We start from the raw sequence: 13,441 nt of genomic DNA, 5'->3' as shown, positions 1-13,441 counted from the left end.
AAGTGGGTAACTAGGTTGGCTAATAGGTGGGTAGGTAGACAGGAAGGCAAGTGATTGGGTAGGAAGGCAAGTAAATAGATGGACAGACAGGTATATTGGTAGGTACTCTGGCTGGCTGATTGGTAGGCCGGAAGAGGTGTAGTGCTTAAGTGGGTTGATTGTAAGACTGGTAGATTTAAAAAGAGGTAGGTATGATGGGTAACGTGGTAAGTAGGTCGGTTAGTAGATTAATAGGTAGGTATTAAATTGATTGAATGGGAAGTAGATGATCGGATGGGAAGTAGATGATCGGATGGGAAGTAGATGATTGATCTTGCTGGTGAATCTCTTGAGTGTGTGGAAGAGTTTTGTTATTTGGGAAACATGTTGTGTGCTGGAGGTAGGGCTGGAGCTAGTTCTGTGGCTAGGATGAGAAGTGGTTGGAAGAAGTTCAGGGAGCTCTTGCCTCTCATGACATTGAGAGGACTCTCCCTACGTGCTAAGAGGTCTTTGTGTGCAGCATGTGTTAGGAGTGTCATGCTGTATGGTAGTGAGACCTGAGCAGTAAAGGAGGAGGATATTCGCAGGCTTAGACGTACAGAAATGACAATGATTATGTGGATGTGTAGTGCGTCCCTGTGTGCAAGGTCTGGGGGGCCTGGGTTTACGATGTAAGAATTGAGAGGTAGGATGGGACTGGAATGTATTGGTGTTGTGATGAGCAGAGGTAAATTGAGATGGTTTGGGCATGTGGAGAGGATGGGGGATGATAATTGGGTGAGGATGGTGAGAAATGTTAATATTGGGGTTGGGGTTATGAGGGGTAGACCGAGAAAGACATGGGACAAGGTCATTAAGTGTGACCTCAGGGTTAAGGGACTGAACAGGGAGGCTGCAATAGATCGTGCAGCGTGGAGAGCCGCCATTAGGTGACCAAGGCTGACTCATGCAAGCATGTTGGAGCCTTTAAAAATGAAACCATTATTATTATTACTCTTATTATTACTGTTATTATTATTTATGATTATTATTACTACTATGGTGAGTCTATCTATCTATCTGTTGCCAGACGCCTCGGTCCCGTTTGGGGTGGCCGCGAGCAGGTCGCCTCCAGGTCGCTCTGTCCCCCGCCATTTCACTGCCCTGCTCCCAACTCGCGCCCCCCTCTCTCATGTGCCTCTCCGCCCCGTCCCTCCATCTCATCCTCGGCCTCCCCCTCCCTCTTCCCCCCTGTAGCCTATACACTGTATATACACTGTATATGGCTATAGTAGCCGCAGCGAGAAATGAACGCTGTGGTGGGGCAGCCGGTCATCCGGGGATTCCCCCACTGTAGCCATATCTACATGTCACCGACCATAGAGGTAGGATGTCACCGACCACCGGCCACCGCTGCAGCCCCGCTCCATGATCCTTACCCTGTGTCTCTGCCTTTCTCTTTCTCTCTCAGTTTCTATATAAACTGCTGTATTTCCGAAACTAATTATGAAATTATTATGACTTTTGTTCCACACCACCACTGAGGTAAAAATCAAGGAGAGTTTTCTGTATAAAGGTTTCCCCCCCCTTGTCTGAGGGCAGGTCAGTTCTGGCGAGTGTATAATTATAGGTCAGGCGGAGGTATCGGCAAGGCCGCACTCCCCCGCTCATATGCCACATTTAGGAGGGGGGGGAAACCTTTATACAGAAAACTCTCCTTGATTTTTACCTCAAAGGTGGTGTGGAACAAAAGTCATAATAATTTCATAATTAGTTTCGGAAATACACCAGTTTATATAAAAACCGAGAGAGAAAGAGAAAGCCAGAGACACAGGGTAAGGATCATGGAGCGGGGCTGCAGCGGTGGCCGATGGTCGGTGACATGTGGATATGGCTTCGGTGGGGGAATCCCCGGATGACCGGCTGCCCCACCACAGCGTTCATTTCTCGCTGCGGCTACTATAGTGAGGGAGTGATCGCCCTCTACCTACACAGATCAAAAGCCCTCGGGAGCAGGGGGGTGGTTGCTTTCTCAGGCAGAGGAACTCCTTGAGATTGAAATGGCTGGGAAGCATGCCGGCACGTGACTGGCTACAGCATAGCTGGGTCTTTTGGGTGTGGGCAATCAGGCAAGTTAGCTGCCTACTGCGACTGCAACACAATGGCGAGGTGTTCAGGAAGTTAGCCAAAGAAACCTTGATGGACTCTGAAAGAACAATAATGGCCCCTAGTCCCGTGCAGCCCTTAAATGGGCAGGGGGTGCTAAGAATCTCACGGTTGCCTCAATTACAATCTAATTCCTTTGTCAATGCAAAAAATACAATTAAAATTGGTAACTGGAATGTGAGAATGCTAAATCATGACAGTAAAATCGATGAGTTAGGGAAGGTTTTTCAAAATTATGGACTTGATATTTGTGCTCTGACAGAAACTAGATTAACTGGAGTCGATAAGTTGGATTTGGAGGATGGTATACGTTTACTGATATCTGGCCGACAGGACGGAATGCATTATCAGGGAATAGGATTGTTGCTGGGTTGTAAGGCAAATAAGGCTTTATGTGAGTGGGATCCTATAGATGAGCGATTGTTATATGCACGGTTTAAATCAAATCATGGCAACATCAGTCTGTTTGTGTGTTATGCACCTACTAATGATGCACTCGATGAAAGGAAAGACACATTTTATGAAAAGTTGCAAGTAGGAGTAGGAAGGGTACCTAGACATGATGTTTTGATCTGCGTTGGAGACTTTAATGCAGTAATGGGCTGTTCAAATGAGGGATTTGAGGCATGTATGGGTAAGATGGGAGTTGGTAGTAGGATGAGTGAAAACGGAGTGAGGTTTGGAAGCTTCTGTCTAGCAAATGACCTAGTCATCGGGGGCACACTCTTTCAGCATTGCAATATACACAAGACTACTTGGGTGTCGCCGTGTGGAAAATATAAAAATCAGATTGATCACATTGCTATCAGTAGGAGGCATAGAAGTTCTCTGCTAGATGTTCATGTTAAACGGGGAGCGGATATTGGTAGTGACCATCAACTCAGCATTGCAAAAATAAGGTTTAAACTTAAAAATCAGAAGAAGGAAAAATCTGGTGTTGGTAGATACGATATTGTTAAGCTTAGAAGGGAAGGAGAAGAAAAGGAGGAATTCAGATTAGAATGCAGAAATAGGTTTTTGGTGTTGGAAACGTTGGAAGAGGGGGAGAGAAGTGTAGATGAGATGTGGGAGGATGTGAACAAAGTTTTGCATGAGACTGCTGAATGTACGATTGGAAGGAGACATAGATTCTGGAGAAAGAAATGGATATCAGAGGAAACGTGGGATATGATAAAAAAGAGAGGTGAGGCTAAATTGAGGAGTGAGATGCAATGCGTTGATGAACGAGAGATTGAATTAGCAAGAGCTGCGTACTGGAGTTTGAATTCAGTAGTAAGAAGGTTAGCTAGGAGAGATAAAAGAAGATGTGTGGATGAAAAGGTTGCAGAGACTGAAATCTTAATAAACAAAAATGATGGACAGAGACAAAGAATAGCATATGAATCGATTAGAGAACTTAGTGGTAATGCAGGTAAACGCAAGGAAATACCAGTTAGAGACATGGAAGGAAATTTATTGACCAAAGATGGAGATATTAAAAATAGATGGAAAGAGCATTTTGAGACAGTTCTTAATAGACCAATACCACCAGAAGAGGATATACCGTCTGCTCAGGAAGATTTAAATATAGAAACAGGAGAGTTGAGGCTTGCAGAAGTGGAGAAAGCAGTAAAACAGTTAAAGAATAATAAGGCACCAGGGGAGGATGGTTTATTTCCGGAAATGTTTAAAGTGGAGGGGGATAGATTAATAATGATCTTGACCAAGCTATTCAATAAGATATGGGTGACGGGGTTACTACCATCAGTTTGGAAGAATGGTGTAATTGTTAAAGTTCCGAAGAAGGGAGACCTGAGTGAATGTGGTAATTGGAGGGAATCTCTTTGTCCCCAATAGCTTTGAAAGTTTTCAGTAAAGTGTTGTTAAATAGGTTGGAGCCGGTGGTTGAGGGTATTCTGAGGGATGAACAGGCTGGTTTTAGAAAGGGACGTGGTTGCAATGATCAGATCTTTATAGTTAGGCATTTGATGCAGCAAGTTAATGAAATGAGAGTACCGTTAAGTCTTTGTTTTGTTGATTTTGAAAAGGCTTTTGATAGTGTTTCGAGAGAGACTATGGGGAAGATCATGAGACATTATGGAATACCAGAGGAGTTTGTGAGGGTCATTATGAACATGCATGAGGACACATTTTGTAAAGTGATGGTTGATGGTTGTCTGAGTGATTCGTTTGAAGTCAAGTCCGGAGTAATTCAAGGTGGTGTTCTATCGCCTTTACTATTTATATTGGTCATTGATTACATTATGAAACGCGTTGGAACAGAATCCGGTGCAGGTATACTTTGGGGAGAGAACAGGAAACTTTTGGATTTAGATTATGCAGATGATATAGTTTTGATTTGTGATGGGCCAGAAGAGATGCAGAGTGTTGGACTGTTTGGTGAGTGAAGGTCGCAAAGGTGGGTTTGGTTATTAATTGTGGAAAAACTGAAATAATCAATATGAATATGGAAAATGCACAGGAATGTGTAATTGGAGGTATGGTTGTAAAGCAAGTTGATAGGTTTAAATATTTAGGTACTTACTTAGCCAAGGATGGTTCTTTGAACTTTGAATTCGAGGAAAGGTTAAAGAAGGCTAATCAGGCAATGGGAATGCTTAAAAATATTTGGAATAATAACAATTTCTCTGTGCATACAAAAATCAAACTTTATAAGGTAATGGTTAGGAGTATCTTAATTTATGGACACGAGTCTTGGTACAGCACAGTGACTATGGAAAATAAATTCTTGGTGTTTGAAAATAAAGCACTTAGAAGAATATTAGGAGTTAAGTGGTGGGAAAGGATACCAAATAGTAGAATTAGAGAAATAACGGGAGTGCAGCCGATCGATGAATATGTTAGATTCTCACGATGGAAGTGGCTAGGACATGTGTATAGGAGACAGGGAATAGTACGAGGTACACCAGGGTGGGTGGCACTTGGTAGGAGAGGTAGAGGAAGGCCTAAAGAGACGTGGGTGAGGACAATGAGACGAGAAGCTGGAGATGAGTGTTGGGGAGATCTTGAGGAGTTAGCACAAGATAGGATGTGGTGGTGTGAGTTCATCGAGGCCCTATGCATCCCCGAGGGTGCCACAGGAAATGATTGATTGATTGATTGATTAAAGTTGGTTAGTTAGTTGATTCATAGGTCTGACTAAGGTTGCTTGGAGGGTAGGTTGGCAGTGAGGTAGGTCAGTAGGTCTATTACGGAGTTGAATGGTAACCAGAAAAATATGTAGGTAAGTGGGTACTTTTGTAGGTTGGGAGGCAAGTAATTAATTACGTGTGTACAGTAGTTATACAGGTGAATAAGTAGAAAAGTGTATGATTCGGTAGACAGGAAGGTATGTGGAGCAGCATGATGGTAGATTAGGAAAGAAATGTATGTATTAATTGATGGCAAGTGCAGATAGATAGATAGACAGAAAGATAGACAGATTGAAAGAAAGATAAATGGGTAGATATATATAAATAGATAGGTAGGTAGATTATGATACAGAGAGATATATATGTTTAAATAAGATACAGACAGATTCACAGATGAGAGTTATAAACATAAAAAGACGTAGTGGTAGAACAGCAGGCAAAAATGATCAAAGAAACATACAGGAGAGAGTCTAAAATGGACAACTTTACGCTAATATCATAAACTCCCTTCGTTACAGGTTTATGATATTGACTTACTTTGTGATTAATGACTTTACAATATCGAGTCATTTTTCATTCGTAACTCACACCCACCTCTCTCTCTCTCTCTCTCTCTCTCTCTCTCTCTCTCTCTCTCTCTCTCTCTCTCTCTCTCTCTCTCCATCGTTCAACATAAAAGGGATGGCAATTTCATCCACCCCTCAAAAATTAGGTGAAGTCTACGGGAAACCCCACCCACATTTTAGCACCAGGAGACAACGTACAGATCAGATGAAGGTTATGATGCCACCGTCCCTTATACTAGATTTGTATTAGAGTTACATTACAATTATGCCGAGTTATGGGGTAATCTGCCTTGGAGGTGGCTGGTCGGAAGTAGTGGTCATTTGTCTGTGGCTGGATTATGCCAACATTGCTCTACACAGGAAATTGGTGTCGTTGCTCAGTGTCGTGTGTGTGTGTGTGTGTGTGTGTGTGTGTGTGTGTGTGTGTGTGTGTGTGTGTGTGTAAGAGAGAGAGAGAGAGAGAGAGAGAGATGAGTGTTTCGACGAGGGACATTTTTATTGGTCCGTTTGGAGACTGAAAACTTATTCGATAGACTGATTAATATGTAGATGCCTAAACAGACAGACAAACATACAAACATATGCACTAGTAATTAGGATGAACTATACTGATTAATATGTAGATGCCTAAACAGACAGACAAACATACAAACATATGCACTAGTAATTAGGATGAACTATACGTTAACAGAAGGACAAAGTTATAGCCATGTATTCAAGTAAGTAGTTCAATGGTAAGGACAAGAAAAACCGTATAGAAAGATAGATGGATACATAGGGAGGTTAAATGACTAACTGAGTGAATGGCAGAGATGCTCAGATACAGAAATGTAAGCCAGCACATGTTTGTTGCTTATTCGTCATGAGTCCAATGCTGGCAGAATGTCATGAATCGGCAGTGGCCAGCTGCCTTCTTACCAAAGGAGACATTTGTATGTGTACACAGTGTAGTCATGACATTGGCCAACACACACGACGGACACCCTACCTTTACCCTGAAAGACTGTGTAAGAGTTAGATATCAGCTAGACTCCCTGGATTTAACACCACTGATCTCTCAATAAAGCATCAAGTACCAATACGGAGTCTTTAAAAATAACCTGAAATCCTGATGGTATATCTACGGACCCACATCTAACATTTTGGTGGCACTGAGGTCAAGAACACGCCTCATTTGAAGTCTGTCTACCGTCAAATCCGATAGCCTGTAAATAGACTGTCTGCCATCTGTCGCCAACTCTGGCTGTCATAGGACCTGTCTGTCATATAGCCCGTCTGTCACCCAGCCTGTCTGTCATGTAGCTCGTCCGCCATCGACCCTGTCTGTCATGTAGCCCGTCCGTCATCGAGTCTGTCTGTCATCAGCCCTGTCTATCACCAAGCCTGCCTGTCACCAAATCTTCATCCCGACCACGATTCTGCTGACTGTCAAACCTCCAGTGTCGCGGTGACCTGCAACTCACCCTCGTCACCTCCCACCAGCTATCAGTACCAACTCACACCATGCCCAATGATATATGCTGTATCAGTAGGTCATGAGTTAGAATCATCCAGTAAATCTTTTTTTCTATTATCTCCAGACCAGAAATCTTAATACATTATTATTTTTTCTCTCTCTCTCATCTCTTATACGATTGACTTAACTGTATTTAAAATAACTTCCCCAGATTATTTTTCATACTTTCAATTCTCTTTTGCTATATTCATCCACATGAACACTTCATTTAGAAAATTATATATATATATATATATATATATATATATATATATATATATATATATATATATATATATATAAAATACCCTCCTTTGTTAACTGTTGTACATAATACTTCATTTTAGTTAAAAAGAAAATATATCTTCATATGTATTCACATACTTAATATTTTCCTTGCAATTTTTTTCGTTTTCTCCAATTAATTTCTTAACTACTTTCCCTTACTTTAAGAAGATTCATTTATCTGAACACGATACACATACTTCATGAGGTAAAGTAAAACCGACCCAGATTGTAAGCTCACACGACAGTCTTACTTGTCTGAGACGTGGAAAGACTTGTCCGTTGAAAAATATTCAGTCAGCTAACTTACAGTCATATCATACCCCCAGTGCATCACACATTTCTCAGTTATCTTCAACTAAAGATCATTTTGGGAGATGCATCGCGCATTAAATTTGCGGGAATGAATCCTGCGATTAGCGTGAATGATAATCATTAGCGATGTCCAGTCTGCAGTTACAAAGGACTTATGACAGACAGTGCTAAACTGCCTATCGTCGGAACCGATTAGATGATGGATACTCCCAAGTCGGATCTATCATAAGGTGTAGATTCTTTGAGAAGTTTAATTCCTTTGTTGGATGCAGTAAAAGATTCGTAGACTTTTTTTTTTTTTTTTGTAACCACAAGAGAGCAGGATGCTTGATGAACGTTTACAGATTACTGCAAAATATGAGACAGGATATGTTCATCCCTTCAGAACAAAATACACTGTTAGAAGTGGCAGCTGTGTCAGCAGCAACAGAAAAGTAAATCTCAGAGGCATTACGAAACAGTCTGTGGGCAGAAACTGATGATAAGGGAAAAAACACTTTAACACTAAAAAATGCAGCAATGTTATTTAGTTATCTCAGATTCTTCAATTGTCTTATCATGGACGAATTAGATGCTGCATTAGAGATTCAGTTTTCTCCTAGGGATGACATTATCAAGTTAGCTATATACAGTAGACAGAAGAGAAACTTGGTATCATACCTACTTAAACAGTACGTACAGTTCAACCAGTTACTGTACTAGTTCTGCACCACAGTCTTTGCAGTCACAAGGTCAAGAACACTGCTCACGTCCACTCAGTAGACAAAACGTTACACCACGATCACCAGCCATGTCAAGTGCAACACCTGCGTCGCAAAGCAATTTTTCTCATGACCGAGCCAGGTCTATACAAGCAGAATTAAGACAGTTTGTTGGTACCGCAAATGAATAGGTCATCACGCAGCTCATTGTTATAAGAGGCTGGGAGATGAACGAGGACACAGGCGTGATAGCAGATCACCTTCACGATCGCTTAGAGTAAGTCCTGTACACACCATACAAGATATTATCGTTCAACTAGCGAATGCCGTGCCCTTGCCAATACGCAGTTGGGGGAAACCCCGCGCCAGAACCAACAGAATCCTCCATAATGACGCATAATTCTGAGCTCCAAATGTACCAGATTGGTCCTCTGACTCACTCCTGTGTAGTTATCTCAGGTAATTTTGAAGGAGTCCCTACATCTTTTTTTTTTTTATGGACTCTGACTCTTTGGTGAACTTAAAAGCTAAGTCCTCCCTAAACAGTATTAAAGGAATGATGAAACAGGTATGGATCCTTGAGCCTCCTGTCATTCGTCTCTGTGGTGTTGACGGCTCAGGATTTTATGTGAAGGGTAAGATAACTCTTGAAATGCAACTCGATGAATAAATAAAACCTTTAGTAGCTGAGTTTTATGTCACAACCAAACCTCTGTATCATGCAGATGTTTTGATTGGTACTGACACCATAGCTCAACATTTTATTGAACTGATGATACCTGCTTGTGGTAGTATTACAGTAAAGGGACTTTATGTATCAGTCATGAGCTCCCCACACCCTGTCCTTTCACATGTAAATTTGGTGACTGCCTACCGTAACTCCTACTCCATAGACAACAGTAGAGAGTAATGAAGATAATTAAGTATCTCATGAAACCAACTCTAACAGCGACACGAAGGTTGACTCATCTACGTCTTATCTGACCTCCTCGAGGAGTCTGAATGACATTTTGCAAAATATGGAGATGAAACGAGCAGTGACAATATGGTGAACGATTTTGTTGCCGCACGACTTCACGAAAGTCTCTGTCCGTGTTGTACGTGCAAAAGAAGTAGTGAGTGTATTAGTCTTACCTGAAGCGTGTTGTGTGAATGGTTTTACATGCAAATCAGAACTTCGTTCCATATTGGTGGATGTTACTGTATGTGTTATCTTTACCTACTAATTGTCACCAATGCTCCACGAAAGTTAAAAGTGATACAAAGATTGGCGACTTCCTGGGGTATCAATCGGCCATAAAGGTGTGCCAGGATATACCATTCTCTGTGACTGGTAAGGATGATGACGATGATTTACCTGGACTATAAACCATTGAAAACTCTACGGACTCTGCTGCGACACCTTCAACTAATCTCACCTTTCACATAAAACCGGGCAGCTTCCCTCAGTATAAAGAACAATTAATTAATCATTTATAAAGCTATAGAGATGTTGAGGCCATACCTGGTGAACCTATGAGGAAGACCAGTTTGATAAAATACCGCAATGAATTAATTCTTGATGCGCAACCAATTTATGTCCCGGCATATACATTACCCATAGCTTACTAAAAGACTCTGACAAGAGAGTACAGGACATGCTTAATCAGGACATCACTGAACACTCTGCAAGTCCGTGGAATAGTCCGCTTTTCCTAGCCACCAAAAAAGAGGTGAGTTTAGACCCGTAGCTGACGATCGTAAAGTAAACTCTGTCACTGTACCCGATCGATTCCCATTACCAGTCTTAACAGATTCACTGAAATCACTTAGAGATCGAGCTGGCTGGATGAATGTTGTGAGAAGCGCATGATCAGGGATTTGGCACCACTTTTTAACATGGCAGCGTCTGGACTGACTTAGTTGGATACGTTTATGTGAAGCTACAGAATGTGGTGAATGTTTTTGACGTTTATGATAGAGCCAGGATTCCGGGGGCTTGAATGATGAGTGAATGGAAGCGTGGCCCATTGGACTGGGCAAATTTGGGCTGTCTGGACACTGCTACTCCTCACCCTGCCCTAGGGTGGGAAAGGAGGTTCGGATAATGATGATGATGATGACTTAGGGATAATAACGTTGTTTTCACTTCCCTTGACTTACTTAGTGGCTACTGGCAAGTAGAAATGGAAGAGTCGTCTCGCCCTGTAACTGCATTCAGTACCTCTTTTGGTCACTGTCATTTCAAAAGACCTCCTTTTGGTCTTAGAAATGTCCCATCATTATTCTTGAGGATTATCCATTGTGTATTCAGTGGTATGATTGGTCATGCCCTTTTGCTTATTTAAATGACACTCATTCTAGTGAGTAAATCAATCCCTAATCATTTTGCCAAGCTACACAAGTTTTTGATTGCTTCCAAATGGCAGGTCTAAAGGTTAAGCTCAGTAAATGCAACGTTCTAAGTAAAAGAATTATATTTCTGGGACATGTGATTGATGCTGAAGGAATTCATACCTCAGATGAGAAACTTATGGCCGTTTCTAACTTTCCAGAACCTACCAGTACTGATAATGTAAGAAGGTTCCTTGTATTGAATGGCTACTATAGGTGATTTATTCAAGGTTATGCACAGATTGCCGCCCCTCGTACTAAATTTCATAAGAAAATTAAACCTTTTGTTTGGACTAATAACCAGTCTCATGCCTTTGAAACACTGAAGACAAAACTTATTCATGCCCCAGTCCTAGCATTCCCTGATTTTAAGAAACCTCTTCTTTGTACAGATCCGGGGTAGGTGTGGTGTTGATGCAGATTGATCATGCAAAGAGGAAACGCGAAATTGCGCGTGCTAGTCTTGCCCTCACTGCCGCTCAGCATAACTACAGTGTTACTGATTGGGAGGCTTTGGCAGCTGTCTGTCCTCTTAAACATTTTAGAGACATAATCTGCGGTTATCCAGTGTATATCCAAACAGATTATCTCCCGCCTTGCGACTTACTCAAAGGAAAAAATCTTACTGGACGTCTAGGACGATGGTAAGTTTTTAATTCAAGACTTCAACGCAACCTTTGAGTACGTGTTTGGCAAATTAAATGTAGCTGTAGTTGCCATTTCGCGTCATGTAACCGCTGCAGTCTCCCCATATCAACAGAGTGAAGTTCCTTGGACCACTCTAACTTCAGATGTTGTTTATAATTGTCAGCGCACAGACCCTCTGTGGTGTAAGGCTATTTACTTCCTCGAGTCAGGAGACTCCTCGACCTTACCTACTCTGCCAGTGTCAGTAGATGATCTCGTTATGCAATGATATCGTTTATAAGAAGACATTCCATACCGGTAGGGACATACCTAATAGAGAGGTTTGTCAACTTGTTCCCACTGATTTAATTCCTGCAGAACATCATGTCATCCATAACATACCTCATGCATCCCATCCTGGAAAAAAATCAGTATTTGAGACATGTGCGTCTCTCATTTTATTTGGCCTTCTATGCGTAAGGACGTCAATGTTCACTGTGATTCCTGTGCCACGTAATTGTCATAAGAGGTCAGCCGGATTACCAGTTCCACTCTTGCAGTATCCAGTTCCATCCTGTCCAAGGGAAACTGTTTCTATTGACCTCCTTAAACTGCCTCTCACGGAGACTGGTGCAGAGTATTTGTTGGTGGCAGTTGATCATTTCTCACGTTTCTGTGTTCTCGTAGCTCTCCAAGACAATACTGTTACAAACATTCCACATGCCTTCATTGATCATGTTATTTGTTCATTCACTACGTCATCCACTGTAATTATCAATAATGGCACAGAGATCAAAATATTCTTCTTGTTGAGATGTGTAAGCAGTATAGGATCAATAAATGTAATGCTTCCAGTGCCCTTGTCGATAGGCAAAATCGAAAGATGCTGGAGTGCTTCAGGTCCTTAGGTTCTCAAAGCACCTGTTGGTATTAGTGGATATCCAACGTTGCGGCCTCAATCAAGTACTCCTTCAATAAATCCATGGACAAAACTCCTCTCTTTGTCTTACATGGATTCGAAAAAATGGCCCTGTTCAATGCTATTATCGAATCCTAGTCCACTCAGTAATTTGGATGATTATGTGAAAGTGAAACTGACAGACTTCCAGAAAATACACCTTATCTAATGAGGATATGATATATCGCCAGCATAAGTCTGCATCGCCTGTCGACATTAACCTTGGGGACTTAGCATTTGCTCGTTCATATACACGTAGTTCAAAATTAGATGATAAATTTACAGACGTACACAGCGTGATATCTTCTAACAGTAATAAATTTGAGATTAAGGACTTGTTGTCATCTGGGATTACAAGTAAGTTGGTCCACGCAGACGATCTTATGGGAATCCCAGGTACTTCGAGTGGGAGGGTAATCAGGAAAATAATGCATCTTCTTTATTTTCTTCTTCTTCTCCTTCCCCTCCTCCTTCTGCCCTTACTTCCCCTTCATCACCTTCTCCTCTACATGTTAATGAGTACAGACAAAATCTTCTCTCAGCAACTTGCACCTCTGTTCCTTGTGTCCGTTCCATTCAGCAGTTCTGGACAATAACCCGGATTCCTTTTATGAGTAAGATGTGAAGAGAGTAGGCAGCTTGATGACACTAGCTGTCCATGGTTCATCTCTAGGTGATACGGATAGAAATGGGGTCCTTCACCCAGGGGGCAACTGGTAAACCCTGGGGAGAAGTAATGTTAGTGGGAAAAGTCATCTGTGTTACCAGATAGTCATCATCATCACCATCATCATCATCATTATCATCATCATCATCAACCATTACAAGTCCACTGATGAGCAAAGGCATCCCTCAACCGTCTCCAC

Source organism: Coenobita brevimanus, chromosome 4 (genome assembly GCF_032717465.1).
Source record: "Coenobita brevimanus isolate Jiangsu-jjx chromosome 4, ASM3271746v2, whole genome shotgun sequence".
In the NCBI taxonomy this organism is placed as follows: domain Eukaryota; kingdom Metazoa; phylum Arthropoda; class Malacostraca; order Decapoda; family Coenobitidae; genus Coenobita; species Coenobita brevimanus.
This window is presented reverse-complemented; position numbering follows the sequence as displayed.